The following is a 23,940-nucleotide window of genomic DNA, read 5'->3' as shown; positions in this document are numbered from 1 at the left end:
TCCTCAGTACATTTATGTCAGATATAATTGTTACTGTAGTAAACAACTATTGTGTAAAACAATGATCAGTGAGTGTGAAAGTAAAAAAACAAATCAGAAAATGAAGCAGAATGTAAATAATTGATAAAGACAAGTTCTGAAAAAAGTCAAACTGGATTTAGGAGTCAGACACCTGTAAGAGGTTTATTTGAGGGGCTAAGCGTGCTGGTATTTACACACATATTACTTCTTGTGTCTCTTCAATTTATTGGTTCATTTCAAAAAACCAAAGCTAAAAATCATAAAATATTCATTATGTAAAAAGAAACAATGTTCAATGAATCCATACATACATACTGAAGACCTTTGTCGGATAGTTGACAAGTATATTTGCATATATGTTTTCCAAGGTAAAAGAAAATTTGTGGCTGGGCACGGCAACTCATGCCTGCAATCCCAGCATTTCGGGAGGCCAAGGCCGGTGGATCAGCTGAAGTCAGCCATCCAAGACCAGCCTGGCCAACACGGTGAAACCCCATCTCTACTAAAAATACAAAAAAATAGCTGGGCATGGTGGCTGGCACCTGTAATCCCAGCTACTTGGGAGGCCTTGGCAGGAGAATTGCTTGAACCCGGGAGGCAGAGTTTGCAGTAAGCTGAGATCAAGCCACTGCACTACAGCCTGGGCAACAAGAGTGAAACTCTGTCTCAAAAAAAAAAAAAAAAGAAAAAGAAAAAGAAAAAAGAAAATTTGTAGGATATGGTTAAGTAATTTATTTTAGAAGAATTTTTTTTTTGTAGAATGATTTGTACTAAAGCAATACATCTCTTTCTATCATATACTGATATCTTGAAAACTTTTATAACGTTTCTTGTCACATTCAGTATTTTAGAAGCAGGATTGATTCTAAGTTTTGAGTTTATGGTGCATTTGAATATTAGAGATATTATATCTTATACATTTCAAAGCTTTGCTGCATTCTAAACTCAGTCCTGCCTTAGCCTTAGTAATGGCAATGAAGTGCGGGGATAGAATGTTCACTATTTTTTATGTGCTGTTAAAATTTCATACCTCCTGTTCTATCTTGAAGTCTTACAGTTTTGGAATGGTGAGTGGGGGAAACAAGCATAAAACTATTACATAATTCATGTAGTTTTCACTTGGCAACAGTATCTATCCTCTGAATGGTGAAATGGCTACTTTTCATTTATTTATTTTTTTCTTTCCTGGGGTAAAACGCTTGAAAACTGCACCACTGGGAAATTGCAGCTATAGTCCATGTTTCAACATAGTCCATGCTTCTTTGAGTTGGCCACTTACTGTTTACTCTCATCTCCTTAGCTTTAGCAGTAAAGACCTGTAAGATTTCTTCTGTTAGGATCATCTAGCCATTCCAAACATTTCTCTTAGATTTGATTCTTTCAAGACAAATCAACCCAATAAAAATCTCATAAATAACGGTGATCTAGCTACCACATTTGGTGTTCTCATCTGACCAAACCAAATTTTATGTATACATTCAATTCTCAATCCAACCCAGTCTGTTTGCCTAAGCCATTCCAGACAAACTTCCACTTCGAAGGTTTTAAATGCATAAGTCAGATAGCAATCCTTCAGTTGCCCCAGAGGCACATCACGTTCTTTGAATGCTTCAGTATAGTCCTCTTCATTTAGCAATCAGTGAGGCAATACACTGGCATCATGATCCCTTTTTTTAGGAACTCTGTACAAAATTCCCTTTGAAAATATAAATTTTGGAAATGAGTGATGAGCAAAGGGGTTTCATTAACATTATCACAATCTCTTGATATATCTGCTTGATAATGTAGCACCTATTATTTGGGGCCATTAGGACCTTGGCAGAAATTCTGGTAAATGTAAAGAAACCACATTTAACATCCAGTTAATTTAATTTTTGTTTGTTTGTTTGTTTTGTTTTTGTTTTTGTTTTTGAGACGTTGTCTTACTCTGTCACGTAGGCTAGAGTGCAGTGGTGTGATCTCGACTCACTGCAACCTCCACCTCCACCTTCTGGGTTCAAGCAATTATCTTCCTCAGCCTGGGATTACAGGAACCCACCACCATGCCCACCTAATTTTGTATTTTTAGTAAAGACGGGGTTTCACCATCTTGGTCAGGCTAGTCTTGAATGCCTGACCTTGTGATCCACCTGCCTCGACCTCCCAAAGTGCTGGAATTACAGGCATGAGCCACCTTGCCTGGCCTCAATATTGTTTTTAATAATTTCTGCTTTACTTGCAGTTAATCCTATCAGGCCGTCTACCATACCCAGTTGTGTCAGCAAGAAGATCTGTACAATGATAAGTAACACATGGCTCCCAGGGCTAACATATTCCTAACACTTATATAAACACTTTTTCAGAAATTTGACAATATTTTATAATTAAACAATATCTTATTTTACAAGAAAAGATATGGTATCACAATACTCTGAGCAAAGAGTTAATTTGCTTCTCAAATTTCCTAGATAATGAAGTAGTCCTAAAATATTTAACTCAGTATTGGTAGTAGTTTCAATTTGAGGAAGTGTTCTGAATAGCCTTTTTAATGCTGATGTCATAAGATTGTGTTACAAACACAGACTTTCATTTAAAGACACTTTATTTTTAATTTTGTTCTAAAAATAAAATTATATATAAATACACATGTATCCTAAACTATATATGTATAATATACATATATGTATATATATACACACAGAGAGAGAGAGAGAAGGAGAGAGAAACAGAGACAAAGAGAGCCATAAATCCTGCATTTGTTGTTGTCAGTGGTGTTTGATAGCATCACTTTGTAACTTAATAGGATGTATCTGCACAAAGCTAAAATTAATTTATTTTTGCCATACAAGGCAAGTGTATCTTGTTGACGTCTATAGAGAAAATAAATCACCCTCTAAAGAACTGTTTATAATTAAATAATTGATATCTGAAAATTCAGAAAAACTACCACTATCATTTTACTTACCATATTGCATTGAAATTATATGTTTATGCTTCTCTTGCTTCTACCTCTCTGTGAATTCAAGGTTAGAAAAGGAGAAATTTTTATCTTAGCATTCCCAGGACCAATCACAATATCTAATACTTAGAGCATGCAATAAATGTTGGTTGAACTGAAATAAATCTGATATAAAAACAAATAATGCTTTAGGGAAGTGATTTTTCATTTGAGATTATTTTCTCAGAAAAATTAATATGACCAGGTTGTCATCCTATGCAAACATTAGTATGCCTTATTGATTTTTCACTAAGTTATATAGCTTATAAGACTTTTTTATGGGTGTCTCTACCTATAGATTCCAGGCACTAACAAACCTGTAGAAATTCATAAATTTAATGCATTTTATCAAGTTGATTAATATAGCATGAACATTTTTCAACTGGCTTCGCAAATCATTTATTGTAAAATGTTATTCTTATACCTGTATTAGAAAGAAAAAAGCCAGAGGTGGCAAGGTGATATACAGATCAACTGGAAATCCACAAGTTTTGGTTTGGAACTCTTTGGAAAATTGAATAAAGAGTCACACCTTGCTCAAAACTGAATTAGTAAAAGCGATGTACATATCAATAAACAAACTTCTCTAATTAAAAAAAGCATTAAAAACATAGTCAGCATATATTTTTCTGGAATATAAAATTGAGGAACTAGAATAATTCAACTTGAATAAGTGTAACTAATTCATTTTCTGCAAAATATTACCCAGAGTTTGAGTATTTTTCTATTTATTCTATCAGAAAAAAATGATATACCACTGTACTGGAAATATTCAGAAAAGTTTGTCTATTTTTTAAAATTGTACTTATTATACCTTTATAACCATGAGATAATATATTTATTATTTGGATGAGAATTAAATGTTTATGATTTATACAAAAATGCCTGACACAGACTACTATGCCCACAAAAGTTGAATGGTTGTTTTTAGCTTATATATACCTATACAGGTTAATAGATATATCTTTACTTCTTTTTTCTTTTTTTTTGAGACAGAGTCTCACTCTGCAGCCCAGGTTGGAGTGCAGTGACATGATCTCCGCTCACTGCAACTCCGCCTCCCAAGTTCACGCTGTCCTCCTACCTCAGCCTCCTGAATAGCTGGGACTACAGTTGCCCGCCACCACGCCCGTCTTATTTTTTGTATTTTTAGTAGCGATAGGGTTTCACCGTGTTAGCCAGGATGGTCTCAATCTCCTGACATTGTGATCCGCCTGCCTCAGCCTCCCAAAGTGCTGGGATTATAGGCGCGAGCCACCGCACCCGGCCAATATATCTTTACTTCTTATAAGAAATGAGTAACTTTATTAATTCTACCAACAGATAACATTCTTCCTCTCAGAGAGTAATATGCAATCATTTCCTAACCTTATTTTATTGCGCTATATTTTAAATATAATAAACGTGTCAAAAATGTGGTTTCGTACTTTTTATAAATTGATATATTTACCTAATTACACTAAATCTAGAAAATACTATTGTGCTTATTCAAACTTCTCTTCTCTTCTTCAGAGGCAAACCTGTATAATTTCTTTGGTTTGTTTGTTTTAAGACGTAGTCTTACTCTGTTACCCAGGCTAGAGTGCAGTGGTACAATGTGAGGTCACTGCAACCTCCGCCTCCCGGGTTCAAGCGATTCTCCGGCTTCAGCATCCCAAATAACTCGGATTAAACCCTTATAATTTCTATCATGATTGAATAATTTTGTTCATCTTCAAATTCCAATAATTAGAATTCCTACAGGATGTGTGTGTGAGTGCGTATCTGGTTTATTTTCTTTAGCATAAATAAATATTTGAGATTTAGCCAAATATTTGTGTGTATCATTTGTTTATTTTTCCTCATATTTCTGTGTTGCCTATGTATTTGTCAGAGTTTGCTTATTCATTAGTCTGTTAGTGAATATTCAGATTGCTTTCAGAATTAGCTTTTACAAATAAAGGACTTAGGTGCATTCTCAAACAGGTTTTTGTGTAAATATATGCTTTTATTTGTGTTGGATAAATTTCTAGAATTGAAATTGCTGTGCTATAGGGTAGATATATGTTGGCCTTATTGAGAAGCGAATTATTTTTCAAAGCGGTTGTTCCGCTTTTTTTTTTTTTTTTTTTTTTTGAGACACAGTCTCGCGCTGTCGCCCGGGCTGGAGTGCACTGGCGTGATCTGGGCTCACCGCAAGCTCCACTTCTCAGGTTCACGCCATTCTCCTGCCTCAGCTTCCTGATTAGTTGGGACTACAGGCGCCCGCCACCACACCCGGCTAATTTTTTTTTTTTTTTTTTTTGTATTTTTATTAGAGACGGGGTTTCACCATGTTAGCCAGGATAGTCTCGATCTCATGACCCCGTGATCCGCCCGCCTCGGCCCCCCAAAGTGCTGTGATTACAGGCATGAGCCACCGAGCCCAGCCGGTTGTTCTATTTTACACTCTCACAAGAAATAGACATGACTTCTAGTTTCCCCACATATTTGCCAATATTAGTATTATCATTTTAAATGGTAGTCTTCCCAGTTTCAATGCCTTTTGGTTGCATTTCCCCTTATCTAATAATATGGAGCATCTTTTCACATTCCTATAAGCCACTTGTATCTCTTGTTTTGTGAAATACCTGTTCAAGATTCTTATAACTATTTAGTGGATCTCAGGAGTACTCTGTGCGTTTTGAACACGCAATTTTTTTCTCATACATATATGGAATAATTTATCACAGTCTATGGCTTAAAATTATATTTTCTTACATTTTGCAGTTTTATTAGGATACATTTTTAATTAATATCTACAATTTATCAATTTTTACTCTTATGATAGTGCTTTCTCTGTTCAGAAATATTTTTCCTATTATAATAGCTCACAGATATTGTTTAATTTTTTTCTTTTAAAAGCTTTCTGAATTTTGCTTTTTCATTTTTATGCCTACATTAAAAATATTGGATTAGTTTTGTGTATACAAAGGACTGATGCATGTATTTTTTTAATATGAGAATGCATTTATTTCAAAAGCCTTTGTTAAAGACTTACTTTCCCCACTGAATTATCTACGTGCCCTTATAAACATTTAATTTACTGCATAGGTGGAGGTCTAATTTTGAACCCTTCTTTATCTTTATTATTTTTGTGTTACGATGCTTTGATACTGCAGCTTTCTTAGATGTCTGAAAATTGGCTCTATTTTTTTCTCAAAATTCTAGGTCCTATGAATTTTCCAAACAAATTTTGGAAACAGCTTGTGAATTTCTCTCAAAATGTTTGCCACAATTTACTACAGAGTTGTAGTAAATAGATATAGAATTCATTGTAGTCAATAAATTACAAACTATAGATTGCATTGATGCTTTTTTTTTTTTTTTTTTGAGACAGAATCTCACCTTGTCACCCAGGTTCGAGTGCAGTGGCACAATCTCGGCTCACTGCAACCTCAGCCTCCCAGATTCAAGCAATTATCCTGCCTCAGCTTCCTGAGTAGCTGGGACTACAGGCCCGTGCCACCATGCCTGGCTAATTTTTTTGTATTTTTTTTTAGTAGAGACAGGGTTTTATCATGTTAGCCAGTATAGTCTTGATCTTCTGATCTTGTGATCTGCCCACCTTGGCCTCCCAAAGTGCTGGGATTACAGGCATGAGCAACCACACCCAGCCCCTACTGCATTGATTCTAAAGAATAACTTCCAGAGAATTCACATCAAACAATGTTGCATCTTCAAATCTATGAATATGGTAGTTCTTTACATTTATTTAGGTCTTCTGTAATGTTTCTCTACAAGAAATTTTAAAAAGTTTTAGTGTGAAAGATTTTTAAAGGTTTCACTTAAATTATTCTTAACTATTTTTATACCATTAAAATTTTACTTTTAAATGTGTTCTCAATTGTTTATTTCTAGTATTTAGAAATTCCATTAATTTTACATATTGTATTTTGTGTATTGACCTTGCATTCTACACATTCTGCACCATTATTGAATTTGATTCTTATTATTCACAACTTTTTAAATAAATGTATTAGGATTTTCTTCATATACAATATACATATATATGTTCTGTGAATAAAAATATTTTTTCTTTTCACTTTTCAATTTTTATGCTTTTCATTTCTTGACCCCATGCAAGTCCGAAATCCAGAGGGGCAGCCAAATCTTAAAGCTCCAAAATGATCTCCTTTGACTCCATGTCTCACATCCTGATCCTGCAGATGCAAGAGGTGGGTTCCCATGGTATTGGGCAGCTCTGCCCCTGTGGCTTTGCGGGATACAGCCTGCCTTCTGGCTGCTTTTGTGGGCTGGTGTTGAGTGTCTGTGGCTTTCCCAGGCACATGGTGTTGTTGGTGGATCTAACATTCTGAGGTCTGGAGGATGGTGGCCCTCTTCCCACAGGTCCACCAGGCGGTGCCCCAGTAGGGACTCTGTGTGGGGGCTCCCACCCAACATTTCCCTTCCTCACTGCCCTAGCAGAGGTTGTCAATGAGGGCCCCATCTCTGCAGCAAACTTTTGCATGGGCATCCAGGTGTTTCCATATATCTTCTGAAATCTAAGCAGAAGTTCCCAAACCTCAATTCTTGATTTCTGTGCATCCACAGGCTCAACACCACGAGAAGCTGCCAAGGCTTGGGGCTTCCACCCTATGAAGCAACAGCTCAAGCTGTACTTTGGTCCCTTTTAGTCACAGCTGGAGTGGCTGGGATGCAGGGCACCAACACCCTACACTGCACACAGCATGGGGACCCTGGGCCCAGCAAAACCATTTTATTCTAGGCCTCTGAGACTGTGATGGGAAGGGCTGCTGTGAAGACTTCTAACATGCCCAGGAGACATTTTCACCATTGTCTTGGGGATTGACATTCAGTTCCTTGTTACTTATGCAAATTTCTGCAGCCAGCTTAAATTTCTCCTCAGAAAATGGGTTTTTCTCTTCTATCACATTGTCAGGCTGCAAATTTTCTGAACTTTTATGCTCTGCTTGCCTTGTAAACTGAATGCCTTTAAAAGCACCCAAGTCACTTCTTCAATGCTTTGCTGTTTAGAAATTTCTTCTGTCAGATACCCTAATTCATCTGCCAAGTTCTAAGTTTCACTAATCTTTAGGGCATGGGCAAAATGCTGCCAGTCTCTTTGCTAAAACATAACAAGAGTCAACTTTGCTCTAGTTTCTAACAAGTTCCTCAACTCCATCTGAGACCACATCAGCCTGGATCTCATTGTTCACATCATTATCAGCGTTTTGGTCAAAGCCATTCAAAACGTCTCTAGGAAGTTCCAAACTTTCCTGCATTTTCCTGTCTTCTGCTGAGCCCTTCAAACTGTTCCAACCCCTGCCTGTTACGCAGTTCCAAAATTGCTTCCGCATTTTCAGGTATCTTTTCAGCAGCATCCCACTCTACTGATACCAGTTTACTGTATTAGTCTGTTTTAATGCTGCTGATAGAGACATACCCAAGACTGGGCAATTGACAAAAGAAAAAAGGTTTAATTGGACTTACAGTTTCATGTAGCTGGGGAAGCCTCACAATCATGGTGGAAGGCAAAGAGGAGCAAGTCATATCTTACATGAATGGCAGCAGGCAAAGAGAGCTTGTGCAGGAAAACTCCCCCTTATAATAACCATCAGACCTCATGAGACTTACTCACTATCAGGAAAACAGCACAGGAAAAGCCTACCTCCATGATTCAATTACCTCCCACCAGGTTCCTCCCACAAGGTATGGGAATTCAAGATGAGATTTGGGTGGGGACACAGCCAAACCACATCAATGAAGCTCTCTGTTGTATATGTTAATGCTGATAATGTTTTTTTGTTTTGTTTTTGAGGAGATCTTAGAGACGAAAAAGGGGAAGCTCCATTAAAATTGGTAAAGGAAGAAACATAATATGAAAGGAGGGAAATAATGAGGTAAAAGATGTGGAGACTGCTTTCCAGACAAAGTAAGAATGAACTTCACTTTGGAATAACAAAGCAGTGCTTGCTTGGCAAGGTGAGTCTTAGAATCTGACTAACATCAACAGGGCAGAGTCTCAGGTAATTAACAAAACCAGGAAGGAACAGGGAGCAGCAATGCTGAAACACGAGAAACCAGGTTACTTTGTCCTACTTCATAGTTGTTATTTTCCTAATCATTGGAGATAAGCTATGATTAACAGAAAAACTACCCATGTAAAATATTGTCACCCAACTTCTAAGAAAAACAAGAAAGAAGATACAAAACTTATCAAACAGAATAAGTAATTTCAGAGAATCAGAATTAAGACAAGAAACAAATGTAATTACAGTAAGTGTAATTCATATCTTCAGAGACATGCAAGAAGAGGTTGCATTTTAGAAAATACTGATAATAGCTCTTGGATTAAAAACTCAACAGATGTTCTGAAGAGAACAATAGACATAGTTAAATATAGATCTAGCAAGTTTGAAGTTTAAAAGTTGAATAATTTTCTCTGAATCCAATGGCTAGGATAAAATGAAGAAAGGTAAAGGGAGGTAAAGTGAAGATAAAGAATTGTTGACGTAAAGTTGTTTAAAATGCTAGAAAAAAAAGGAAAGTAAACATAAAGATGGAAATAATTAAAGAACTAATTTAAATATTTTTTAGAACTAGAAATACTGTAGACTTGAGATTTAAAGTTTTTATAGAAGTATGAACTTATATTAATGGAGAAATTCTACTGATAGACATCTCTTGAAGAAGCAATGGGATACTAATGATTAGGACACAATCATAAAGACTTCCAGAGTAGGAGGATAGAAAGGTAATTTTCAATGGAATAAGAAGTAGATAGAAAAGAAAATTTATTCTTAAACATGTAGATGTTGTTAATAACTGGGACAAGACCATCAATGTCTGAAGAAATTCCAAAAATAAAATAATAAAATTAACAAACAGATTTTTAGAATTATATCTGGCAGGAGTTTGGATCAGTCATAGAGTGCAATAGCATACTTGAAAATAAGGACAATATGGCCATTTTAATGATATTGATTCTTCCTATCCATGAGCATAGAATGTTTTTTCATTTGTTTCATCCTCTCTGATATCTTTGGTGTTTTTAGTTCTTACAGAGATCTTTCACCTCACTAGTTAGCTGTATTCCTAGGTATTTGATTCTTTTTGCAGCAATTGTGAATCAGATTGCATTCCTGATTTGGCTCTCCGCTTGACTCTTGTTGGTGTATGGGAATGCGAGTAATTTTTGTATGTTCTTTTTGTATCCTGAGACTCTGCCAAAGGTGTTTTTCATCTTAAGGAGCTTTCGGGCCTTAAGCTTTTGGGCCTATAAAGTTTTCTACATATAGGATCATGTAATCTACAGACAGGGATAGTTTGACGTCCTTTCTTCCTATTTGGGTACCTTTATTTCTTTCTCTTGCCTAACTGTTTTGGCAAGGACTTCCAATACTATGTTGAACAGGAGTGGTGAGAGAGGGCATCCTTGTCTTGTGCACAAAATACACTAAAATAAAATTGCTTAAAACTAGTGATAAAGAAAAATTCTCAAAGCAGCCAATGACAAAAACACGGTTTGCACAGAGGAACAAAAAATGCCAGCAAACAATTTATTGGAAACAAAGAAAATTAGAAGATAATGAAGCAACATCTTTAAAGTACTGGAAGATAAACATTGTCAGCTGGAAATTGTAGACTCAGAGAAACCATCTTTCAAGATGTAGGTGAAATAAAGATTTTGTTCTGGCACTTAGAACCTGAAAGAAATCATCACCATTAAAACAACACTATAAAAAATGTTAAAGAAAATGTTTCAGGCAGAAGTAAAATAATATCAAAAGGAAATTTGGATCTACATAGAAGAATGAAAAGTACTGGAAATGGTATCAACATGGTTAAATATATAAGATCCTTTTATTTCTGTTTGAATTCAATTGATTGTTTAAACAAGGGGTCAGCAAGCTATAGCTTCATGGGTGGACTGCCTGTTTATGTGAACAAATTTTTAGTGAGACACATTCATGCTCATTTGTTTGTGTATTATCAATGGGTGCTATAGAATTACAAAAGCAGAATTAAGTAGTTGTAACAGAGCCTAATGGCACACAAGCCTAAAATATTTAGCTTTTAAGGAAAGCATGTCCAGTTCTGGTGGCTCATGCCTGTAATCCCAGCATTTTGGGAGGCCGAGATGTGCGGATCACGAGGTCAGGAAATTGAGACCATCCTGGGCAACATGATGAAACCCCGTGTCTACTAAAAATACAAACATTAGCTGGGTGTGGTGGCATGTGCCTGTAATCCCAGCTACTCGGGAGGCTGAGGCAGGACAATCGCTTGAACCCGGGAGGCAGAGGTTGCAGTGAGCTGAGATGGCACTACTGCACTGCAGCCTGGTACAAAGCTAGACTCTGTCTCAAAAAAAAAAAAAAAAGAGAGAGAGACAAGAAAACATTATTAACCTCTAATTTAAACAAGAATAATAACAATTTATAATGAGTTTACAACATATATAAAAATAAATTACATGACAATAACAGAACAACAGTTAGGATAAAATAAAGAAAATGTTGTTATTCATGATACTGTATGTAAAGTAGTATATTATAATTTGAAGGTAGAATGTGATGAGTTAAACATGTATACTACAAACTCAAAAGCAACCATTAAAATTAACAATACAGAGAGTTTTAATTCTCAAGTAAAAAAGGAGATAAGATGAAACCGTAAAATATATTTAATTCATAGAAAAGAAGGCAAACAAGAGGGAAAATAAGCAAAAAACAGATGGGATGGTAGGGGAAGCAAAATTTTATTACCATCTTCTTAGTTTTTTTTTCCTCTGCTAAGCCTGAGAATTAAATTGATATAAGACAGATCAACAGGAAAATGCATACAAGTTTATTTAATACATGTATTATGTGGCATGAGAGATTCTTTAAGGAAGGAAGACTCCATGACATAATCACTTATGTTCTGAAGTAGACACAGAGTAGTAAATTGTGAAATATGACAAGACAAAGGAGCTGGAACTAGTGTAGTTAATTGGGTGAAGAGGTGATTAACAGGATAAGGGTTGGTTTAACAAGGTCTGTTTGTACAGGTTTCCCTTGCCTCAACTTCTCATCCTGGGTGATGAGACTGTTACTTTCCTTCTTGTATAAAGAGGGCAACTTTCATGTAGAAATTTTACCTCCTACTTTTAAGAAAAAGGAAAATCAGAGTGCTTTAAAGGAAAATCAGAGTGCTTTTCTTGCATCTGCTATTTTTCAAGTGTCTTTAACTCAAAAAAATCAATATGCCAAAGTGGCACGTTTTGGGGTATCTGGTTCTGAATTCCTTCAGGAAAGATAGAAAGCAAAAGCAAAATAATAGGTTTAAAGCTAAAAATATCCAGGTGCGGTGGCTCACGACTATAATCCCAGCACTTTGGGAGACTGAGGTGGGCAGATCATGAAGTCAGGAGTTCGAGACCAGCCTGGCCAACATAGTGAAACCTGTCTCTACTAAAAATACAAAAAATTAGCCAGGCATGGTGGTGGGCACCTGTAATGCCAGCTACTCAGAAGGCTGAGGCAGGAGAATGGCTTGAACCCAGGAGGCAGAAGTTGCAGTGAGCCAAGATCATCGCATTGCACTCCAGCCTGGGCAACAGAGCCAGACTCTGTCTCAAAAAAAAAAAAAAAGAAAAAAGAAAAAAATATATATTTGCACACATAACCACATTACATATAAATGGTCTAAATATACCAATTTAAAAGCAGATTGGATCAATAAAACAAGATCTAAGTTATTACCGTCTAGAAGAAATTCAAGAATATCCTAATAAAAGATATCTATGTAAAAACAATAGCTGGCATCATACTTAATGAAGAAAAATCAGTTTATTTCCCCCTATTTCAGGAACAAGATGAGTCCATTAACTCTTAGCACTTTGTTTTAACATTCCACTAGACGTTCTACCAAGTAAAATACACAAAAAACATAAGCAAAAGAATTACAGATGGGAAAGGAAAATGTAGATTGGTTTTATTTATAGATGGCATGTCTATGTAGAAAGTCCACTGAAATCTACAAAAACACTGCTGGCTATAATAAGTGAGTTAGCAACATAAAAAAGAAAAAAAGCAACATATTAAACTAATATTTCCATATACCAGCAATGAACAATAAAAAATTAAAATAAAAGTACTATTAATAATATCATGAAAAATGTAGAAGAATTAGGAATTAATCTATCAAATGATGTGAGTCTGGTACACTAAAACTCAAAACACTGCAGAAAGTTAAAGAAGACTTAAATAAATGGAAAGATGTAATATGAATATGGGTTAGAAAATTCACATGGTAAAATGTGATTATCCCTAAATATAGATTCAATACAATCCCAATTAAAATATTATTAGGCATTGTTTATAGGAATTTACACACTAATTTTAAAACTTCAGTAGAAATGCAAAGAGTCTAAAATAGCCAAAATAATTCTTAAAAATAAGAATATTTTTGAAGGATTAGCACAATCTAATACCAAAGCTTATAAGGCTACAGTAATGAAAATAGTGTGATATTGGCATAAAGATAGACAGAAATGTCATTGGAAGATAATAGAAAATTCAGAAATATATGTACAGAATTTTGGTAAATTGGTGTTCTCCAAAGATACAAAGGTAATTCAGTAAATAAAAGATAGCCCTTCAACAAATTCTGCTGGAACAATTAGATACTCATATGCAAAAAGTAGAACTTTAACACGTAACTCATGATACAAAAATTAATTTAGTACAGATCATATGCCTAAATGTAAAATGTAAAAACAAAGTGAAACAAAAGGAAGAAAAATTACGTATAGGAGAAAATATAGAAAAGTCTTTGACCTCAATACTACTTAGACATGACACAAACACCATGTTTCATCAAAGTAGAAATTGACAACTCCAGTTCATCAAAATGTAAAACATATGTTCCTCAGGAAACACTGTAAAACAAATAGAAATATAAGACACTACTGAGAACAATATTTGCAAAATATATGTCTGGCAAAAAAGTTGTGTCCAGAAAATATAAGAACTCTCAAAACTTGATAATAAATCTAGCAACTCTAATAAAAGTAGGCAAATGACTTAAATGAATACTTCTTCTCTAAAGAACATATGTAGATAGAAAGTAAACACATGGAAAGATCCTCAATATCATTAGTCATTAGGGAATTGATCTGTGTCTGTCAAAAATGGGTTGGGTACAGTTGCTCAAGCCTGTAATCCCAGCACTTTGGAAGGTCAAGGCAGCAGGGTTTCTTGACCCCAGGAGTTAGAGAGCAGCCTGGGCAACATAGTGAGATCCTGTCTCTACAAAAAAGAAAAAGACGTGGCATGGTGTCTCTATGTAGCTAGGCATGGTGGCACATGCCTGTAGTACCAGCTACTCGGAAGCTGAGGTGGGAGAATCACTTGAGCCCAGGAGGTGGAGCCTGCAGTGAACTATGGTTGTGCCAATGCACTCCAGCCTGCGTGACAGAGCAAGAACCTATCTCAAAAAAGAAAAAAAGAGGCCAGGCGCAGTGGCTCACACCTGTAATCGCAGCACTCTGGGAGGTCAAGGTGGGTGGATCACCTGAGGTCAAGAGATCGAGACCAGCCTGACCAACATGGTGAAACCCCAGCTCTACTAAAAATACAAAAATTAGCTGGGCATGGTGATGCGCGCCTATATCCCAGCTACTTGGGAGGCTGAGGCAGGAGAACTGTTTGAACCCGGGAGGTGTAGATTGCAGTGAGCCGAGATTGTGCCATTGCACTCCAGCCTGAGCAACAAGAGTGAAACTTCATCTCAAAAAAAAAAAAGAAAGAAAGAAAAAAGAATGGCCAAAGTTAAAAAGGCTGGCCATGCCAAGTGTTGGCAAAACTATAGAGGAAAACCAACATACATGCACTGCTAATGGTAATGGAAATTAGTACAATGACTCTGGAAAAAGGCTTGTCAGTTTTTAAAATATTTTGACGTATGCACCTATCATATGACTGCCAATCAATTTGTAGGGAAATGAAAGTATATGTACATAAAAAACTTGTACCAAAACATTCACAGCACTTTTTTATGGGAGAGAGGGGCTAATAGTGAAGAGCATGTAACAATCAAATATTCATTAACAGATAAATGAATAAGCAAGCTTTGATATATCCATATTTTGAAATACTACAAGCAATAAAAGAAATGAAACTTTCATCCATACTATAAAATAGATTAATCTCAATAAATATGCTAATTAATAGAAGCCAGATCAAAAGAGAACAATATGATATCATTTATATAAAAAAAGGCATTAGAGCCTAGTAGTTAAGAGTGCAGCTTCTGGAAGCAAAATCTTTAGTATGATGTTTTGGCTCATTGTCTGCAGCATTTATTTTATGTGCGCTCTGGAGGTTTTTACAGAAACAATATGCCTCAGTTTACTCATCTATATAATGACTATATTGATAGTCATCTACTTTATAAAATATGGTATTTTATAATGTAATACTTTATTATATATTTGATATATATTTTAAAATGTCTTTATTATATTTTATAAAGTATAAATAATATAAAATAATGTCTATAGTTGTTGACTTATAAAAATAAAGATTAAATGAACAAAAATATGTGAAGCACTAGTTTACTACCTAGAAAATGGTACATTCTAAATATTTTCATGATTGTAATAAATAAATGTATCCTTATAATGTTATTTTATTAATAATAAACAAAAATTTATTTTTAGAATAATGAATATTATAATTATTTTTATTTTTAGAATAATAATAATAATATTATTATTCATTCTTATATACCTTTGAAAAATCATAGGGTAAGATGATTGAAATTCTGTGTATAGCATCTCAGCAGATGAGATCTATAAGAAAGAACCATTGCACCCCCATTTACTTAAATCAGTTATAGTTTAAGTTGTTTGAAAAAAGTCATTTATTGGAATCACCACATGACATCAATCAAGAGCAAAGTGTGTAGAATACTGTCAAGTTTTTCTCCAAGAATTTATTTGTTTTCAATTTGCAACTCACTGAAGCATTGAACATTTTATGAGCTCTACAACTAACAATGCCTGGGAATTTAAATATTTTCCATGGAATATGATTACTTCAAATGAAAAAAAAGGAGCAGATATGATAATGAATAATTTACCATGTGTATATGGTACAAAGTAGAATCTTTAAAAATAAAGACACAAACAGCAACAACCACAAAAACCTCAATTGTTTCTGCTTTTGTTCTATTTTTAATGAACTTAAAATTTTAAGAGAAACTCTTTCTCCTTGTTTTTAACACGTGTAGAGAGAGGTGTGGAATATTATAAAGCTTTTTATCTGACTTGGCCTGAGTCTTAGTAGATGAAGACTCATCGAGTTTAGTAGGCCGAATAGTTTTTTCTAAAAGATATGTGACGCGTTAATCCTTGGAATCTTTGAATATAATGACACATTAAACAGTGAATATTACCTTATATGGCAATGCTTGTGATTAAGTTAAGGACTTTAAGGGAAGGGGCTTATTCTGAAATATACTCACGGGTCTTTAATTCAATGACAAATGTTCTTCTTCTTTTTTTTTTTTTTGAGATGGAGTCTTGTTCTTTCGCCCAGGCTGGAGGAGTGCAGTGGTGCGATCTCTGCTCACTGCAACCTCTGCCTCCCGGGTTCAAGCAATTCTCCTGCTTCAGCCTCCTGAGGAGTGGGATTACAAGCGCCTGCCATCATGCCCAGATAATTTTTGTACTTTTATTAGAGGAAGGGTTTCACCATGTTAGCCAGGCTGGTCTCAAACTCCTGACCTCAAGTTATTCGCCCTCCTCGGCCTCCCAAATTGCTGGGATTACAGGCATGAGCCACTGTGCCTGGCCTGACAAATGTTTTTTTAAGAGTGAGTCAGAGGGAGACTTGACACACAGAAGAGGAGGCAATGTGACCAGGGAGCAGAGATTGGAGTGGTGCAGCCCCCAGAAGCTGGGGAAAAGGAATGCTGGCATGAGTAAAGGAATGCTGACAGCCCCCAGAAGCTGGAAGATCTACAGAATGGATTCTCTCTAGGGACCTCAGAGCGAGTGTGGCCCCACTGTATTTAGGACTTCTAGCCTCTAGAACTGTTTTAGAATACATTGCTGTTGTTGAAGTCATTTAGTTTGTGTCAATTTGTTGTGATAGCCTAGGGAACTAATATAATGAAGCATGGAGAGAGAGAGAGAGAGAGGATAAAAGGTGAAAATCATGTGCCAAAACTAAAGAAAAGAGATGCTGACATTTGTGATTAAATAGAATAATTGCACTATTTAAGATTAATCACTTGAGCCTGGGAGGTGGAGGCTGTAGTGAGTCATCATGGTGCCACTGCATTCCAGCCTGCATGACAGAGAGAGACTCTGTCTTAGGAAAAAAAAAAAAGATTAAGGTGGTCCAGAATGCACCCAAGGATAAAATGCAAAGATGATCTTGCCCCATGTATATTTTAGCATACTACTTAGGTACTATTTATTTTTTAATTATCTCCTTTTTACATTTTGACAATTTTACCCCAGTGGTCAAGCCTTGTATTAGAAAAGACAGAAAGAAAGAAAAGAAAGAAGGCAGGAAGGAAGGCAAGGGGAAAGAAGGGGAAGGAAAGGAAGTGGAAGGGAAGGGGAAGGGAAGGGGAAGGGAAGGGGAAGAGAAGGGGAAGGGAAGGAAGTGGAAGGGAAGGGGAAGGGAAGGGGAAGGGAAGGAAGTGGAAGGGAAGGGGAAGGGAAGGGGAGGAGAAGGGGAGGAGAAGGGGAAGAGAAGGGGAAGAGAAGGGGAAGGGAAGGGGAAGGGAAGGGGAAGAGAAGGGGAAGGGAAGGGGAAGGGAAGGGGAAGGGAAGGGGAAGGGAAGGGGAAGGGAAGGGGAAGAGAAGGGGAAGAGAAGGGGAAGAGAAGGGGAAGAGAACGGGAAGGGAAGGGGAAGGGAAGGGGAGGGGAAGGGGAGGGGAGAGGAAACGTTGCTTTGGACAGAATAAATGGGTAAGGGTTTCTATTTTAATTAGATGAAGATTAATTAGATTAAACCTCTGAGGAAGTCTTACTTGAGCTGAGAAATTAAATATGAGAGGGAGGAGTACCACTGCATTGGTTATAGATGGGTTAGAAGTCTACAAAAGAGTTCATTGAGGAATAGAGTAATAAATAAGTGACTTAATGAGTTTGTGGCCGGGCGCAGTGGCTCAAACGTGTAATCCCAGCACTTTGGGAGGCCGAGGCGGGCGGATCACGAGGTCAGAGGATCAAGACCATCCTGGCTAACACGGTGAAACCCCGTCTCTACTAAACAAAATACAAGAAATTAGCCGGGCATGGTGGCGGGAGCCTGCAGTCCCAGCTGCTCGGGAGACTGAGGCAGGAGAATGGCGTGAACCCGGGAGGCGGAGGTTGCAGTGAGCCAAGATCGCGCCACTACACTCCAGCCTGGGCGATAGAGCGAGACTCTGTCTCCAAAATAAAATAAAATAAAATAAAATAAATAAAAATAAAAATAAAAAAAATAATAATGAGTTTGTATTGTTCTTATTTTGCAAAAGAATGCAAGATCTGGGTAGAGAAAGGGCAAGAGGGAGGACTTCCCAGATTGAATCAATAATATTAACAGTATCAATCTGGCACTAATAATTATTTAAGAAAAGTATTTTTCTGCTTTCAGTTTTATTTATTAAATAGTTTATTAAATTTATTAATATTTATTAAATATTTATTAAAACTAGCCTAATGTTAAAGTCTGCCAACTAGTTCCTTTATTTATTAAATAGTTTATTTATTAGTTTATTAAATTTATTAATATTTATTAAATATTTATTAAAACTAGCCTAATGTTAAAGTCTGCCAATTAGTTCCTTCAAGTTAATCACATTCACTTTTGATTCCCTCTTAACACATTAAGATATTTTATAACTCTGTGAGTTTAAAATCTGATGCAAATTCATTGTGGTCAGGCAAGATGCAAGACCAGTCAGGCAAATACACTTCCCTTATTTTTTATGGGTCTGAACTATCTTTTGTCTTGGGAGATGTATTATTATACAAAAGATCTATTTGGCAATTTATAGTTTGCTTTTTATCTATTCAATTGTTCCCTGGTATTCTTAGAACAGAAAAGCGAACCTTTTAAGAATATTAACATGCAAATTACCTTTAATTACTCTCTAGCTCTTTCAGTTAAACAAAAGAAACCTCTCATTTTAGGTTTAGTTTGTAACTGAATAGAACATTTTATATCTAAACCCGTAATGGAAAGGCTTTCCTATTTCCCACGATTTTCTTTTCTATTTAATGTATTCTCTAAATTTAACACATTATTTAAAATGCCATCCATATACCTGATCAACTTGAAAAGATGGAGAAACACACAAGTAAAGCTTATTATCTGTCCACATTTTATTCTATGTTTCCATTTTCATAATTAAATAAATGTAGACTGTAAAATACTTATTTACAAATCTGTCTGATTTATATAATAAACTCTGAGGAAACTGGAATGAAGTAGTGCTACAAGCAAGGGACAGAATAAAGTTTTGTGTATTAATTACCTGATTTATACTTTAGTCCCTTTAAGTAAAAGAATGTAACAAATAGAAGGATAGTTATTAATATATTTGGAGGAGAAAGAAGGATAAAATGAAAGATACAATGTTCTTAAAAACCGAGAATTTTATCTTTTTTGAGAAGTTTAAAAAATATTTAAACATTTCCCTTTATGTTAGTGCATATTTATGTTATACATTTCATTTACAAGTAATTGTATGGTAAATAGTTACAAAAACAACAAGGAAAAGCTTTGAGTTAAGGAGCTCATGATTTTCAGTGTAAAATACATGTTATTTGAGTAATTTGGGAAACTGACAGAAGCTTTCTTGCAGTCAAGAATGCTGCTCAAAAATTAATTTTAAAATAAAAATAAAAGAAAAAAAATCCTGAAAGCTTATGTAGCAAAACAAGTATTGTAGTCCATTACAAAAATTAGCCTTTTCTGAAATCATGTTAAAAAGCAAAAAGATCTTAGAGCAGAATTTCATGTACAGTTCATTTTGGGATTGATCTTATTTCCTTGATAGGTGGTCTTACTTCATCCTGTTGGAGCCCATCATGGAGAGCTGTTTTACAAATATTCTTAGCTCTACTACTCACATAAAAATTCAACCTATGACTCCTGTTTCTGATAAAGTAGCTATTTAAATTCATTAAGAATGTTTCATCATTTTAGTATGCAAAATGCATTGTTAGATTATGTAAGTGACACATGCTATCTTAAAAGTTAATAAATCTCCCAGAATAAATTAGACTCAGATGCTATATTTATTATGGAGAATTAAGAAATACCTAAGGTTACTGTGATCATCACTTAGGAGTTTTGAATCAATTATATGAGAAACTAAAGAAGAAACTTTGACTGGAAAAAAAAATGAACCAACAAGAAAAAAATTATATAAAGTCATTTTATTGGACACACATGCTAAAAATTAGAAAAACCATACATTTTACTCTATCAATCTGTTAGGAAAAACTATAGAATATGATAGTGATTGCATTGATTCTACTTAGCAAATTAAATGCAAAACTAAGATATTCACCAAATATAAAATATAGTTATTTTCTAAGAAATAAAACTCACACATACTGGTGGCAACTGCCATTTTTAGCAGAAACCAAAACTATTTCCTGTTAACATGAAGGAAAAACCATCATTGAACACTGAAGTAATAATCAGGGGACTAGGATGGACTCTCAGTAAGAAACCACTGGAATATACCTGGACTAAATCTATTCTGACAAAATTAAGTATACCAACCGAATAGTTTTGTGTGTGCATTTGTTTTTACTATATACTTTTATAATCTCAAAAGTACCTAAAAGGAGGCAAAACAAGAAAGGATTTGTCTACAGAAAGTAAAAATAAGAATGATTATAAAATATTGTTAAAGAAAAGACACTGCACAGAATAGTCATGGAGATTTCTGTACTAATCACCTTGATCATAATGAATAATCACTGAATTTCACTGGCCTATTTTCCTCCACAAGATTCTATGTTAGGTAAGCAACTTTGGGTAATTCAATAATAGGAAAGATGTTTCTTTTATAACATATCTGATTTGTACAACTATTTGAAATACATTTTATGCTATAAAATAAAAATGGTAACTCTTATTTACACAGCTATTTATTGTGAATTTGTATAAAGGCAGCTCATCCTTAGAACATAATAGACTAGGATTCTTGGTAAAGTATATATTGTATATCTGAAAAATGTAATAGTGACAATATTAAAGTATTGCCACTTAGTGCTGTGTTACCTAAAGAAATTGTCACTTTCTGTCAGTCTTATCACTGACATTTAAATTTCAGATATAGGTGAATTCAATATTGAAGTGAATGGAGCTACCGACATTTGCTTTCCTAATATTCATGGAAGTTTTTGTTGACCTCTCATAGATAAATAAGCAAATAATATCTTCAAAAATATATCTAACTTGACTCAAATACTTCTAAGTATTTTGTCATTTGAAGGGATATGAGCAAGTTGAGAAGAAGAAATGTGGAGAGAGAAATATTCATGAAAACTAAATTTATAACATTAAACTATTGCTCAATTCTTAGAAATTTAATCACTACTTATATTTTAAAGCAAAATATTTTTGAAGTTATTTAGAAAAATATGACTTCATCTCTCATATGTCCATTCAAAGTTTTAAACAAAGTATAAAAGGAAATTAAACAGTGGAGGAAATGAGAAAGGTCATAGGCATTCAAGAGGTTTCAACAAATTTCTGGAGGAATGAAAGGTAATTGAAGGATGTGTTAAAATAATTTCTATTATTATCTTTATAGATTTAGTGTCCAGTAAACCTTTTACAAACAATCCAACCTGCTGTTTTGTGTCCTTGAACTTTATTTAAACTGAATTATATTGTACATATCCTTTTGTGACTTAATCATACCACTGCATATTACGTTTGTGAGAGTAAGCCACATTAACATATCTAAATAAAGTTATCTATTTTTTTCTAAAGTGTAGTATTCCACTGTATGACTCTACCACATTCTACTGTTGTTTAACTTTTGCATTGCTTATAGTACTTAACTGAGCCTGTAAATATTTTGGATCACATTTCTTAATGGCCAACCACGTACATACAAAATAAGGAGTGAAAGCCAATTGCTGATTAGAATATATGGTCATCTTCAATATTACTGGATAATACAAGCCTCTTTTTAAAACGGATATAATTTCCATTTCCAGGAAAGCATATGAAATTATTATTGCTCTATATCTTTGCCAGAAGTCTTTCTTGTCAGACTTTTTTTGGTCAATCTGTTGTATAAGTAATAATGTACATATAAAACATTTTCATTTGCATTTTTGTGTTAAAAACAAGTTAAAGTGATTCTAAATATGTATGGTGGACACTTACATTGTACATTTTATAAAGCACATGTACAAGCCATTTTCTTTGTTTTACTGCTGGGTTTTCTGTAATTTTTGCCTGGCTTTACATTTAAATATTGATCGCCAAGGAGTTGATTGTTACATATTATATAAGGTAAAGAATCACTTTAATTATTTTCCATATGTATAACCAGTTTTCTCACTCTCATTTATTGGCAAATTTATTTTTCACCACTGATCTATAATACTAGCTTTCTTACATATCATGAGTTCTTATATTTTCCTTACTGTAGTCTACCTATTCCATTTCATTGATTATTTATTACTTTGTTAATACCACATTGCATTAATTAAGTCTTATAATATTTCCTGTAATATATTCTTCCTTCCTCAATAAATTATTAACTGAATTTTAATATTTTTAGAGTTTACATAAATTCTAGAATTAGCTTGTCAATATCTAAATCAAACCTTACTGGGTTTTACTTTGGATGCACTAGTTACAAAGATTAATTTTGGGGAGAAGTGATTTCATTAAAGTCTTTCAATTCAAGAATATATTTATGTCAATGTTATGTCTATGTTTATTTGAACTTTATTTAAACTCAGTTATACTGTACATATTCTTTTGTGACTTAATCATACCACTAAATATTATGTTTGTGAGAGTAAGCCACATTGACACATCTAAATAAAGTTCTCTACTTATTTGAAATGCATTTCAATATTGCATAATACGTTTGTGTCAAAGCATCTTGCTAAAAGCTCATATTCATTAGGATAACATATCTTACGATCATTTTGAATTTTCTGTGTACTTAGTGTCATCGGTAACATAATAATCTGTTGTCTTTCATAATTCTTATTTTTTTAATATTTACAATCCTATCCCAGTGTCTAAGACCTGCAAAAGGATAAATAAAATTGCTTGTACCATCTATGTTTATTTTGTTCCCAATCACAAAGGAAATATTTTAACATTCCTTTGTTAAGTGTTATAATTTCAATAGAACTTTTGAAAACAAATGTTATCAGTTAAACTAGATTCTCTTTTAATTTCGGGTTGTTAAAATGTATGACTTTTTAAGAAAATAAAATTAAATATGCTTATAATATTGTTAAGTTATTTGTTGTGGTGTATCATAGTAATTGATACCTTTACATGAGGCCATTATTGCTTCCCAGGGTTTCTTAGAATAAACATTGGCTGTGATGTCTTACATTTTAATGCATTGCTTATTTCTGCATGGTACTTTTTTAAGTTTTCCTTCATTATTTTCATAAATTACATTGCTGTTTAATTTACTTTCCCTTTACTATCCTTGTCAGGTTATACTATCAGAGTCATAATAGCATAATAAAATGAAATAGAGTATGTTCTTTCCTGTTTCATGCTCAGAAAGAATTGTATGTAAGATTGGAATTATTGTTTTGTTTCATGTTTGAAACAACTTGCCAGTAAAGTCATCATGGCTTGAAATTATCTTTATGAGATGATTTCTGACTACTGATTAAATGCATTTGTTGTAGCACAATTCAGATTTTTCTTTTCACTTTAGGTTACTTTTGGAAAAA

At 34.4% G+C, this 23,940-nt stretch overlaps 2 long non-coding RNA genes across 3 annotated transcripts in view; one reads left to right on the top strand and one right to left on the bottom strand.

The window, feature by feature from the left end:
• Positions 1 to 17,491, top strand: part of LOC134808708 (uncharacterized) — a 50,778-nt gene extending 33,287 nt beyond the window's left edge. The window contains exons 2-4 of one of the 2 annotated variants that reach the window (XR_010152141.1): positions 7,104 to 7,194; positions 8,802 to 8,962; positions 16,543 to 17,491. This is a non-coding gene — a long non-coding RNA (uncharacterized LOC134808708). Of the gene's footprint in view, positions 1 to 7,103; positions 7,195 to 8,798; positions 8,963 to 16,542 lie in introns of both variants that reach the window. The other variant, XR_010152140.1, reaches the window with a different exon arrangement.
• Positions 1 to 23,940, bottom strand: part of LOC134808707 (uncharacterized) — a 47,925-nt gene that overhangs the window by 21,813 nt on the left and 2,172 nt on the right. Inside the window, exon 2 of the long non-coding RNA XR_010152139.1 lies at positions 2,966 to 3,013. This is a non-coding gene — a long non-coding RNA (uncharacterized LOC134808707). The remainder of the gene's footprint in view (positions 1 to 2,965; positions 3,014 to 23,940) is intronic.

The sequence above is a fragment of the Pan troglodytes genome, chromosome 17 (assembly GCF_028858775.2).
Source record: "Pan troglodytes isolate AG18354 chromosome 17, NHGRI_mPanTro3-v2.0_pri, whole genome shotgun sequence".
Classification (NCBI taxonomy): domain Eukaryota; kingdom Metazoa; phylum Chordata; class Mammalia; order Primates; family Hominidae; genus Pan; species Pan troglodytes.
This window is presented reverse-complemented; position numbering and strand designations above follow the sequence as displayed.